Here is an 11,361-nt window from a genome sequence, read left to right on the forward strand (position 1 = left end):
ATGCCTAACACCCCCCCGGCCCTCTGGAGCAGTCCAGGTCTCGCAGTGGGTGAAATTGGACTTGGTGCAATTTCTGAACCTCTGGGTCTCTGGGGCGCGGGCCCCGAGAGTCCGTACACCGGTTAGAGGGAGCCGGTGGCGGGCTTAGGGAGGCAGGTTGCACCCTTAAAAAGTCCTGGATGTACCTCGCAGGTCTCGCAGTGGGCGGAATGAGACAAAGGAATATTGACGGAGCCGAGGAGTGCTCCGAGTGGCCGAAAAAAGTGCTCCGAGCCTGGGGCAATAGAGAACCGTAATTCACGCGGTTTAAAAACTCAGGTCTCGCAGTGGGCGGAATAAGACTTAAAGGAATGATGACGGAGCCAAGAGGGGCCTCCCCTGGAGGTCCCATGGCCGAGAAAAGTGCTCCGAGCCCGGGGTGATAGAGAACCGTGAATGCCGCGGTTAAAAACCCCAGGTCTCGCAGTGGGCGGAATGAGACTTAAAGGAATGATGACGGAGCCAAAAGGGGCCCCCCCTGGAGGTCCCTTGGCCGAAAAAAGTGCTCCGAGCCCGGAGCAATAGAGAACCGTAATTCACGCGGTTTAAAACTTCTCCCAGTCTCCCAGTGGGAGCTCGTTCCAGCGGGGCGGGCTGGATGGTTTAGTCCGAGGAGGAGGGCTTAAGTGAGGGCCGGATAGGTTTGAGTGGTGCGCTGGGTTCCTGGAGGTTGAGCCCCGGAGGTTAGGAGCGGGGCGATGGTGTGAGTGAGGCCGAGTTGGGTGAGCAGGGGTCAGGCATGGGTGTGGGCGGAGATGGGGGTCTTATCCCCGGAGGTAAGGACCGTGGGGGCAAGCCTGAGATTGTCCACCCCGGGAATAGTGAACTAAATTCGGCAAGGCGTTGTTAAAAAGGGGGGTCAATTCCTTTTTTTATTCAATAGAAAGGCACAAAGGGTCTCAGATGTGAAAATTCAATTCAGCCGTCATTTTTTGATCAAGTGCTAACCCTAATTTTCCATTATTAACTAAGTTGCTATCTCAATATTGTGAAATACTAAGTCAGTATTTTAAGATACTGAGTCAATGTTTTGAGATGCTATGCCATGTAATTTGCTGGATATTATATCATTGGTATAAAACAATTGAACCGAGAACATGTATCAGAAAAAGCTGTGACTTATATGAGGAGTTAAATAAGTATATCATTCAGTAATAAAAATAGTCTGGGGGGGGACCTACACTTTCTTCTGGAGGGGGCCAGAGATGTGATGGAAAGGAAAGAGTAGAAACAATTAAAGGCCCACTATGGCTCTTTTTGTGTAAAATGTGTGAATGTTGATGGTAAGCAGGTGGTTTCTCACTCATCTCTATATGTTCTTCTTAATAGTTAAGATAAAAAGGTGCTTTGAGTTTAAACTTGATGTGAGGGCTTAAGTGTGGGCCGGATAGGTTCGAGTGGTGCGCTGGGTTCCTGGAGGTTGAGCCCCGGAGGTTAGGAGCGGGGCGATGGTGTGAGTGAGGCCGAGTTGGGTGAGCAGGGGTCGGGCATGGGTGTGGGCGGAGATGGGGGTCTTATCCCCGGAGGTAAGGACCGTGGGGGCAAGCCTGAGATTGTACACCTCGGGAATAGTGAACTAAATTCGGCAAGGCATTGTTAAAAAGGGGGGTCAATTCCTTTTTTTATTCAATAGAAAGTCACAAAGGGTCTCAGATGTGAACATTCAATTCAGCCGTCAACCCTAATTTTCCATTATTAACTAAGTTGCTATCTCAATATTGTGAAATACTAAGTCAGTATTTTAAGATACTGAGTCAATGTTTTGAGATGCTATGCCATGTAATTTGCTGGATATTTGTAGCCCTTTGTCTCTTTTTCCTACCCTCTACTAGACAATAATAGAAACAATCTCAAAACAATGAGATACAATCACTTATGTCTCAAAATAATGAGGATACTGTCTCAATATGATTACATACTGTCTCAAATAATGAGGATACTGTCTCAATACAATCACATACTGTCCCAATACAATGAGGGTACTGTCTCAATACAATCAGATACTGTCTCAAATAATGAGGATACTGTCTCATTACAATCACATACTGTCTCAATACAATGAGGATACTGTCTCAATACAATCAGATACTGTCTCAAATAATGAGGATACTGTCTCAATACAATCACATACTGTCTCAATACAATGAGGATACTGTCTCAATACAATCACATACTGTCTCAATACGATCACATACTGTCTCAAATAATGAGGATACTGTCTCAATACAATCAGATACTGTCTCAAATAATGAGGATACTGTCTCAATACAATCACATACTGTCTCAATAAAATCACATTCTGTCTCAAAATAATGAGGATACTTTCTCAATCCAATCAGATACTGTCTCAAAATAACGAGGATACTGTCTCAAATAATGAGGATACTGTCTCAATACAATCACATACTGTCTCAAATAATGAGGATAATGTCTCAATACCATCACATACTGTCTCAAATAATGAGGATACTGTCTCAATACAATCTCATACAGTCTCAAAATAATGAGGATAATGTCTCAATACAATCACATACGGTCTATAATGAGATACTATTTGAAAATAATGATAGTACCTGAAAATATTGAGATTGCAACTTAGGCATAAAAAAGTGCTTTATATATTTATTTATTCTATTAAACTGCTCTCAAGAAGTATTTATAAATCTTTTCATTGGTATAAAACAATTGAACCGAGAACATGTATCAGAAAAAGCTGTGACTTATATGAGGAGTTAAATAAGTATATCATCCAGTAATAAAAATAGTCTGGGGGGGGACCTACACTTTCTTCTGGAGGGGGCCAGAGATGTGATGGAAAGGAAAGAGTAGAAACAATTAAAGGCCCACTATGGCTCTTTTTGTGTAAAATGTGTGAATGTTGATGGTAAGCAGGTGGTTTCTCACTCATCTCTATATGTCCTTCTTAATAGTTAAGATAAAAAGGTGCTTTGAGTTTAAACTTGATGTGAGGGCTTAAGTGTGGGCCGGATAGGTTCGAGTGGTGCGCTGGGTTCCTGGAGGTTGAGCCCCGGAGGTTAGAAGCGGGGCGATGGTGTGAGTGAGGCCGAGTTGGGTGAGCAGGGGTCGGGCATGGGTGTGGGCGGAGATGGGGGTCTTATCCCCGGAGGTAAGGACCGTGGGGGCAAGCCTGAGATTGTCCACCCCGGGAATAGTGAACTAAATTCGGCAAGGCGTTGTTAAAAAGGGGGGTCAATTCCTTTTTTTATTCAATAGAAAGGCACAAAGGGTCTCAGATGTGAACATTCAATTCAGCCGTCATTTTTTGACCAAGTGCTAACCCTAATTTTCCATTATTAACTAAGTTGCTATCTCAATATTGTGAAATACTAAGTCAGTATTTTAAGATACTGAGTCAATGTTTTGAGATGCTATGCCATGTAATTTGCTGGATATTTGTAGCCCTTTGTCTCTTTTTCCTACCCTCTACTAGACAATAATAGAAACAATCTCAAAACAATGAGATACAATCACTTATGTCTCAAAATAATGAGGATACTGTCTCAATATGATTACATACTGTCTCAATACAATGAGGGTACTGTCTCAATACAATCAGATACTGTCTCAAGTAATGAGCATACTGTCTCAATACAATTACATACTGTCTCAATACAATGAGGATACTGTCTCAATACAATCAGATACTGTCTCAAATAATGAGGATACTGTCTCAATACAATTACATACTGTCTCAATAAAATCACATTCTGTCTCAAAATAATGAGGATACTTTCTCAATCCAATCAGATACTGTCTCAAAATAATGAGGATACTGTCTCAAATAATGAGGATACTGTCTCAATACAATCACATACTGTCTCAAATAATGAGGATAATGTCTCAATACCATCACATACTGTCTCAAATAATGAGGATAATGTCTCAATACAATCACATACGGTCTATAATGAGATACTATTTGAAAATAATGATAGTACCTGAAAATATTGAGATTGCAACTTAGGCATAAAAAAGTGCTTTATATATTTATTTATTCTATTAAACTGCTCTCAAGAAGTATTTATAAATCTTTTCATTGGTATAAAACAATTGAACCGAGAACATGTATCAGAAAAAGCTGTGACTTATATGAGGAGTTAAATAAGTATATCATTCAGTAATAAAAATAGTCTGGGGGGGGACCTACACTTTCTTCTGGAGGGGGCCAGAGATGTGATGGAAAGGAAAGAGTAGAAACAATTAAAGGCCCACTATGGCTCTTTTTGTGTAAAATGTGTGAATGTTGATGGTAAGCAGGTGGTTTCTCACTCATCTCTATATGTTCTTCTTAAAAGTTAAGATAAAAAGGTGCTTTGAGTTTAAACTTGATGTAATAAGTATGTCATCTTAAGCCCAGTCCTGCAGTCCTTCTCAAGGTCTATACTTTGACTTACAGGAGGAAAGACTAGAAAGGTTCTTGGTCAGACGTGTGGGTTTCAGTCAGACATGTTTTTGTTAAACAAATCAAAGAACCCCTCACCTGTCGTCCATCTGCAGAAGACCTTCAGCACCAGGTTTGTCATGATGCAGATTAAACTGAAACCTTGCAACAGAGAAACCATCTTTAATGTCCCCCTGCTGATTTCTTGGGGAGCTGTTCCTTCAGCGTGCTGGATTTTCTTACCTCTTTGCCAGGTCTTATGTCATGTCCTTGTGCTGAATTCAAAGAGAAAACACAGTTCAACACTTAGTAGGATCCCTCTCAGAGGAAGGCAGCACTGTATAGTTTTACCTTAGAGCAAAGAGACCTCACCTCCAACCTCACATTAATCAAACTCCTTGGAAGGTTTTAATAAAAAAAAGATGTGAATGTAGATCATGTGCAGTTTGAAGATTTAACACATTCAACACATTCTTGTGTTGTCTTCTTGTGTTGATTAAACATGAGCATTTCACAGACTGTGATGGGCCAATTTAATCTGTTCTCTCAGGATTAATTACCCATGAGCCTAAATATGTGGACTGTATTATCCTCACTTTCACAAGATTATGAAGAAAAAGAAAACTCCAAAGAGCAAAATGATCATAGAGCGTCAAGGAAATGTACAGCATTTTCAACACAGAGTTACTGTGTAATGCTTCACTTCTACAATTCAACTTTAGTTATCAAATTAATGATAATGCCAGGAGATTTCAATAGAATACATTTTGTGATCACAATCATTCATTCATTATCTGTAACCCTTATCCAGTTCAGGGTCGCGGTGGGTCCAGAGCCTACCTGGAATCATTGGGCGCAAGGCAGGAATACACCCTGGAGGGGGCGCCAGTCCTTCACAGGGCAACACAGACACACACACACACATTCACACCTACGGACACTTTTAAGTCGCCAATCCACCTACCAACGTGTGTTTTTGGACTGTGGGAGGAAACCCACGCAGACACAGAGAGAACACACCAACTCCTCACAGACAGTCACCCGGAGGAAACTCACGCAGACACAGGGAGAACACACCACACTCCTCACAGACAGTCACCCGGAGGAATCCCACACAGACACAGGGAGAACACACCACACTCCTCACAGTCACCCGGAGGAAACCCACACAGACACAGGGAGAACACACCAAACTCCTCACAGAGGGTCACGCGGAGGAAACCCACGCAGACACAGGGAGAACACACCAAACTCCTCACAGAGGGTCACGCGGAGGAAACCCACGCAGACACAGTGAGAACACACCACACTCCTCACAGACAGTCACCCGGAGGAAACCCACGCAGACACAGGGAGAACACACCACACTCCTCATAGACAGTCACTCGGAGTGGGAATCGAACCCACAACCTCTAGGCCCCTGGAGCTGTGTGACTGTGACACTAACCTGCTGCACCACCGTGCCGCCCTTGATCACAATCAACCAGCAACAAATTAAAATAATTGGATGATAAAGCTAAACTTTCATTAACAGTGTTAGAGAGGATATCAAATATTGAGCTCCAGAAATTAATACGTTTGGGACAATCCCAGAACAAATGAATTAAAGTTATTTGATTCAGAAAATGTATAAACTTCATAACTTTATGCCTCAGGCATATCCAAGATAAATGAATTCCCTCCATCATTTTTGATCAATAAACCTACTTCTTTCTCCCACCGATCTTTAAGGGAATCAAGACTTGTCATGCTCCGTCATTAGCAAGGAGTATATATCTTTATCTTGCCTTTGAATGAAGTGATGTCTCTTTTTGAGTCTAGGAGTGTGTCTGGGGGGTTGCAGGGAATTAAGTGATATTCATAGATACAAAGCTATGAATCTGTATGTATCTGAAGAAGTGTGTCTTGAGGATATTAAATGTCTCAACAATGTGATCAAGAGAGATGAGCTAATGATCTATAAACATATCTGTAATTGTATAAATCCCACGATTATATGGATTATGCAAGGACTATATGAAGTGTCATTCAAAGATGGCAAGAAAGCATGGTTCTTTGCAATGTGGGCAAGTACTGAAAACTTATAATCCAAATTTTGTTATAGGTTCAGAGTATGTCAAACTAGAACCTAATAAGGCACACAGTGAAGTGTTTTTAGATTTTGCCAGTCAGGCTTCTTTCTGTTCCCTCCTGTAAGAAAGCTTTTGAATATTTGCTGCCCAATAATAAAGCTGAAAGTTTGGCAGTTATGTCTCTCCACATTCGCTGCAATATAGCTTTATTTATACGTGGATTCTATTTATACCATTATTATAGTCAGAAGAGAGCATTTTTTAAGACTTTTTTTAAGACAACATTTTTTGAAAAAGGTTTTTGTTAAAAATACTGGTCTACTTTGAAACAAGTAGAGTTTACAGGGTTAATTCTACTTTGCAAAGGCAGGTACAGAATCCCAGTGATAAATATCCCCCTTGAGAGAGGACAAAAAAAAGAGAAAAATGTGCAAAATATGGATAATCAAGTTTGTGTGTGACCACAACACCAAGGTATTTCATTTTTTCCATGCTTGCTTTGAGCAGCGCTGTGCAGATAAACGAGGATTCTCTTGCAGCTAAATTTATGAGCATCAATTTAATGTTTTGTGTAAAAATCTTATAGCCATATTTTTTATCCAAATTCCTTTAGGAGATTAAGCATTACAGGAATAGAGGAAGAAGCCTCATACTAACATTCATTCATTATCTGTAAGCGCCTATCCAGTTCAGGGTCGCGGTGGGTCCAGAGCCTACCTGGAATCCTTGGGCGCAAGGTGGGAAAACACCCTGGAGGGGGCGCCAGTTCTTCACAGGGCAACACACACATTCACTCACACCCTCACACCTACGGACACTTTTGAGTCGCCAATCCACCTACCAACGTGTGTTTTTGGACTGTGGGAGGAAACTGGAGCACCCGGAGGAAACCCACGCAGACACAGGGAGAACACACCACACTCCTCACAGACAGTCTCCCGGAGGAAACCCACGCAGACACAGGGAGAACACACCACACTCCTCACAGACAGTCACCCGGAGGAAACCCATACAGACACAGGGAGAACACACCAAACTCCTCACAGACAGTCACCCGGAGGAAACCCACGCAGACACAGGGAGAACACACCAAACTCCTCACAGACAGTCACCCGGAGTAAACCCACAAAGACACAGGGAGAACACACCAAACTCCTCACAGACAGTCACCCGGAGGAAACCCACACAGACACAGGGAGAACACACCAAACTCCTCACAGACAGTCACCCGGAGGAAACCCATGCAGACACAGGGAGAACACACCACACTCCTCACAGACAGTCACCCGGAGGAAACCCACGCAAACACAGGGAGAACACACCACACTCCTCACAGACAGTTACCTGGAGGAAACCCACACAGACACAGGGAGAACACACCACACTCCCCACAGACAGTCACCCGGAGCGGAAATCGAACCCACTACCTCCAGGCCCCTGGAGCTGTGTTCGTACTAACATATCATGTGCATAAATGTTCAACCAATTTCATTTTAGGTCATTTTGACGTCTTATGTCATTTTAATGAAATGGTTTATTTAAAAACATACTTTAGTTATAGTCTGTGTTGTAATTAATGAGACACACCAGAAAGTAGTGTGTATGGGTTTACCATACTTTGTCTGTGTTGCCCTGTGAAGGACTGGCGCCCCCTCCAGGGTGTATTCCCGCCTTGCTCTGGACCCACCGTGACCCTGAATTGGATAAGCGCTTACAGATAATGAATGAATGAATGAATGAATGTAATTAATGAGGCACACCAGAAAGTAGTGTGTATTCAAAAGATCACATCTAAACGTAAAGAATGTAAAACATATGAGATCTAGAAAACAAAAGTGTGATGTATGAACCTAAAGATGTTCTATTTACACTCACCCACCAGAGGGCAGACTGCCACTAGGGCATCTAGGGATTCTGAATGTAACCAGTGTGGCAGTAGTTCAAATAAATGAGTGAATGAACCAGCAAGAAGTTGTCCTCCTCGCTCTGTGTCTCGAGTAATAATGTTTACTTAGTTACACTATAAGGGAGCAACATAACAAAAAGTTTACCAAATGCATAAGCTTCCCAGTGACAATCACAGCAAATATGTGAACGTGCAGCACAAATACACACATTGTGAGATTAGAGCAGAATATTACTGCATTTATTTAATGCTCCATGAAAACATTTAAGAATATATTTCGAATACATTTCAGTTACAAAATATAAAGATCAATTTCCATCAGAAATCACCTTTAAATGCAAAGAAAGAATGCTATGAAATATCTAATAATATTACTGTATAGTTTTTGAGTAAAATGCATCCAAACTCCCTGTAAATGGCCACTGAGTTTAATAATGAGTCGAGTTCACTGTTTTCCAAAATGGTCATTTCTAATAAGTAAAACCTACAGATATCAGTTCCGTGTTTGTCACACTATGTACCTATGAAATATGAAGGGATATTATTGTATAAATTTTCAGTAAAGGGCATCAAAGCCCCATAAATGGACATTGTTTTTAATGATTAGTCAAAATTAATACCTAATTAAATGGTAATTTCTAATAATTAGTCCATAAAACCCATTTCAATGTTTAGCGCACGATGTGCCTATGAATTATACATTGATTATAACATTTTAGGGAGTCTGTCAAGATGGATATTTTCATGTTAAGGTGCTTGGTTAATGTAACCTAATCATACTTGAACTTCAGCACATCATGGAATGAAGTACTAGTTTAACTGTAAACACAGTTCTTCTGTTAATAAGTTCAGTTTATTAAAGTACAGCCAGGTCCCTTAAGTATGTAAAAAATTACCTGATTCTTCGTTATTTGTTTTAAAGATTAAACAACATATTTATAAATATGGGCAAAAACATTACTTCTTACAGCTGTCTTTTTTCTGTATACGTGACTTGCACTACATCTACAGCATTTTAGCTGATGCTCTTACCCAAAGGGACTTACAAGGTCACTTTATTTACAGAGGTGGGCCAGTGCTGTGTTAGGAGTCTTGCCCAAGGACTTTTGTTGGTGTAACACTGCAATCCCCCAGACCAGGAACCCCAGTGTCACTTATGGTGTGGCAGCTCACTGCCAGGTAGTGGCATTATCCATTGTGCCACACCAACAAGCTGAAGTACAGTACAACTGTGGCAAATGGATTCATTGACTATTTATTAAAAATGGCCAATTTACGATGTGTTTAATACAACTTTTTATTAAAAATAAATAAATAAATACAAAAATAGGAGGATTATTTGGGAGGATTTTGAATGGCATTTACTTAAAAGCTGTACAATATCATTACATCATAATTCACCGTTACATGCTACGATTAAAAAAATAACTAATACATTTTGGTTTCATTGAGTGCTGTATTGAAATGACCATAATAGTATTTTGTATGCCATTTACTCAAAAACTGTACAGTAATATCACTTTATATTTCATAGGTACATAGCACTGTAAACACTGTATTAATATCTGTTGGGTGTATGGACTACTTACTAGAAATTATCATTTTATTAAACATGGAATCCCTGCTGAAAAAAACTTCACCAGCTTAAATCTTAACCACCTTATGGTATGTTTTCATTTAAATTTGATGGTGGACTACAAGAATGATCAACCTGACCAACCCTGAGAGCAAGGAGACGGTGGACCACTGTTGTTCCACTGAGGGCAAAGTTGGAGGTCCACTAGTGATTTACACAGCGTTTTCTGGGCGGACCACTGCTGATTAAACAGAATTTTACACAAAATGCCACATTTTAGCACTTTTCAATTCACAGTCCAGTTTACATTTTTCCTTCATTAGGTTCTTTTTGTTATTCTTTATTAATAAGATTAGTAAATCATTTTAATCAGCACAGTGTCAACATTTTTATCATAATCATTTTATATCATAACTCATTGTTATATCTCTCATAGTTGTTGGTAATATTTGTATTAGTGTGTTTTCCGGAATAAAATTCTCTGTGAATGTAGAATCTGTTTGAGGAGATTATAAATGAGTTATATCCGGTACAGGACTTTGACCATCAAGGGCAACTACCAGCTAAAGCTGGTCTTCGACTGGATTTTTCAGCAGGGACATCGATGTTATAAATGTATATATCAGCTATATACTGCAGACTCAGTGCTCATGTCCATTTCACATACTATGATTTTATCTTTAGTTATATTTATCTCGTGTTAATCTTTTCTGAACGCAACTTTAACGTATGTCTTACCGGACGAATTTGTAATAATGTATCTTCTTCAGAATTACACACACACCGTACAATAAAGTATATGTAACAGTGTGAAAAATTGTTTTGTAGACTGTTATGGGGAATCTGAAAGGCAAAAGTAATAACTTACGGTTGTTTATTCTCCAAATCGCTTAGTTATGGCCAGAAGGCCACTGCGCCTGAAGAGCTGAGCTCTGATTAAGGCAGCCGCCCTTTGAGAACATACGGTTAAACTAGCCGCACGTCAGCTTTTAGTGCGCGTATACTAGTGACAGAGCGGTACTCAATGCGCGTGAAGACCTGAAAGTAAGTCCTTCATTTTAAAGGAAAAGTAACCGCATTTAAGCGGTTTATATATTGGTCATTTCTAGTAAGTAGTCCATACAACCAACAGATGTCAGTTCAGTGTTTACTAGGCACTTATAAAATATGAAGTGATTTTACTGTATAGTTTGTGAGTAAATAGCATTCAAACTCCCCATAATTGTCCATTGTTCTTAATGATGGCTCAAGTTTACTGCTTTATAAAATGGTTATTTTGAATAAGTAGTCCATGCACCCAACAGATATCAGTTCAGTGTTTGTCATACTATGCACCTATGAAATGATTGTGGCTTCTGACATGGTG

General features: G+C 40.4%; 1 long non-coding RNA gene across 1 annotated transcript in view; it reads right to left on the reverse strand.

Annotated features, from left to right (window-relative positions):
* The window catches only part of LOC136678228 (uncharacterized), a 58,946-nt gene extending 48,003 nt beyond the window's left edge, over nt 1–10,943 (reverse strand). Inside the window, exons 1-2 of the long non-coding RNA XR_010796472.1 lie at nt 10,864–10,943; nt 4,541–4,716 (exon numbers count right to left, since the gene is read on the reverse strand). This is a non-coding gene — a long non-coding RNA (uncharacterized lncRNA). The remainder of the gene's footprint in view (nt 1–4,540; nt 4,717–10,863) is intronic.
* Nucleotides 10,944–11,361: the final 418 nt, after the last annotated feature.

The sequence above is a fragment of the Hoplias malabaricus genome, chromosome Y (genome assembly GCF_029633855.1).
Source record: "Hoplias malabaricus isolate fHopMal1 chromosome Y, fHopMal1.hap1, whole genome shotgun sequence".
NCBI lineage: Eukaryota > Metazoa > Chordata > Actinopteri > Characiformes > Erythrinidae > Hoplias > Hoplias malabaricus.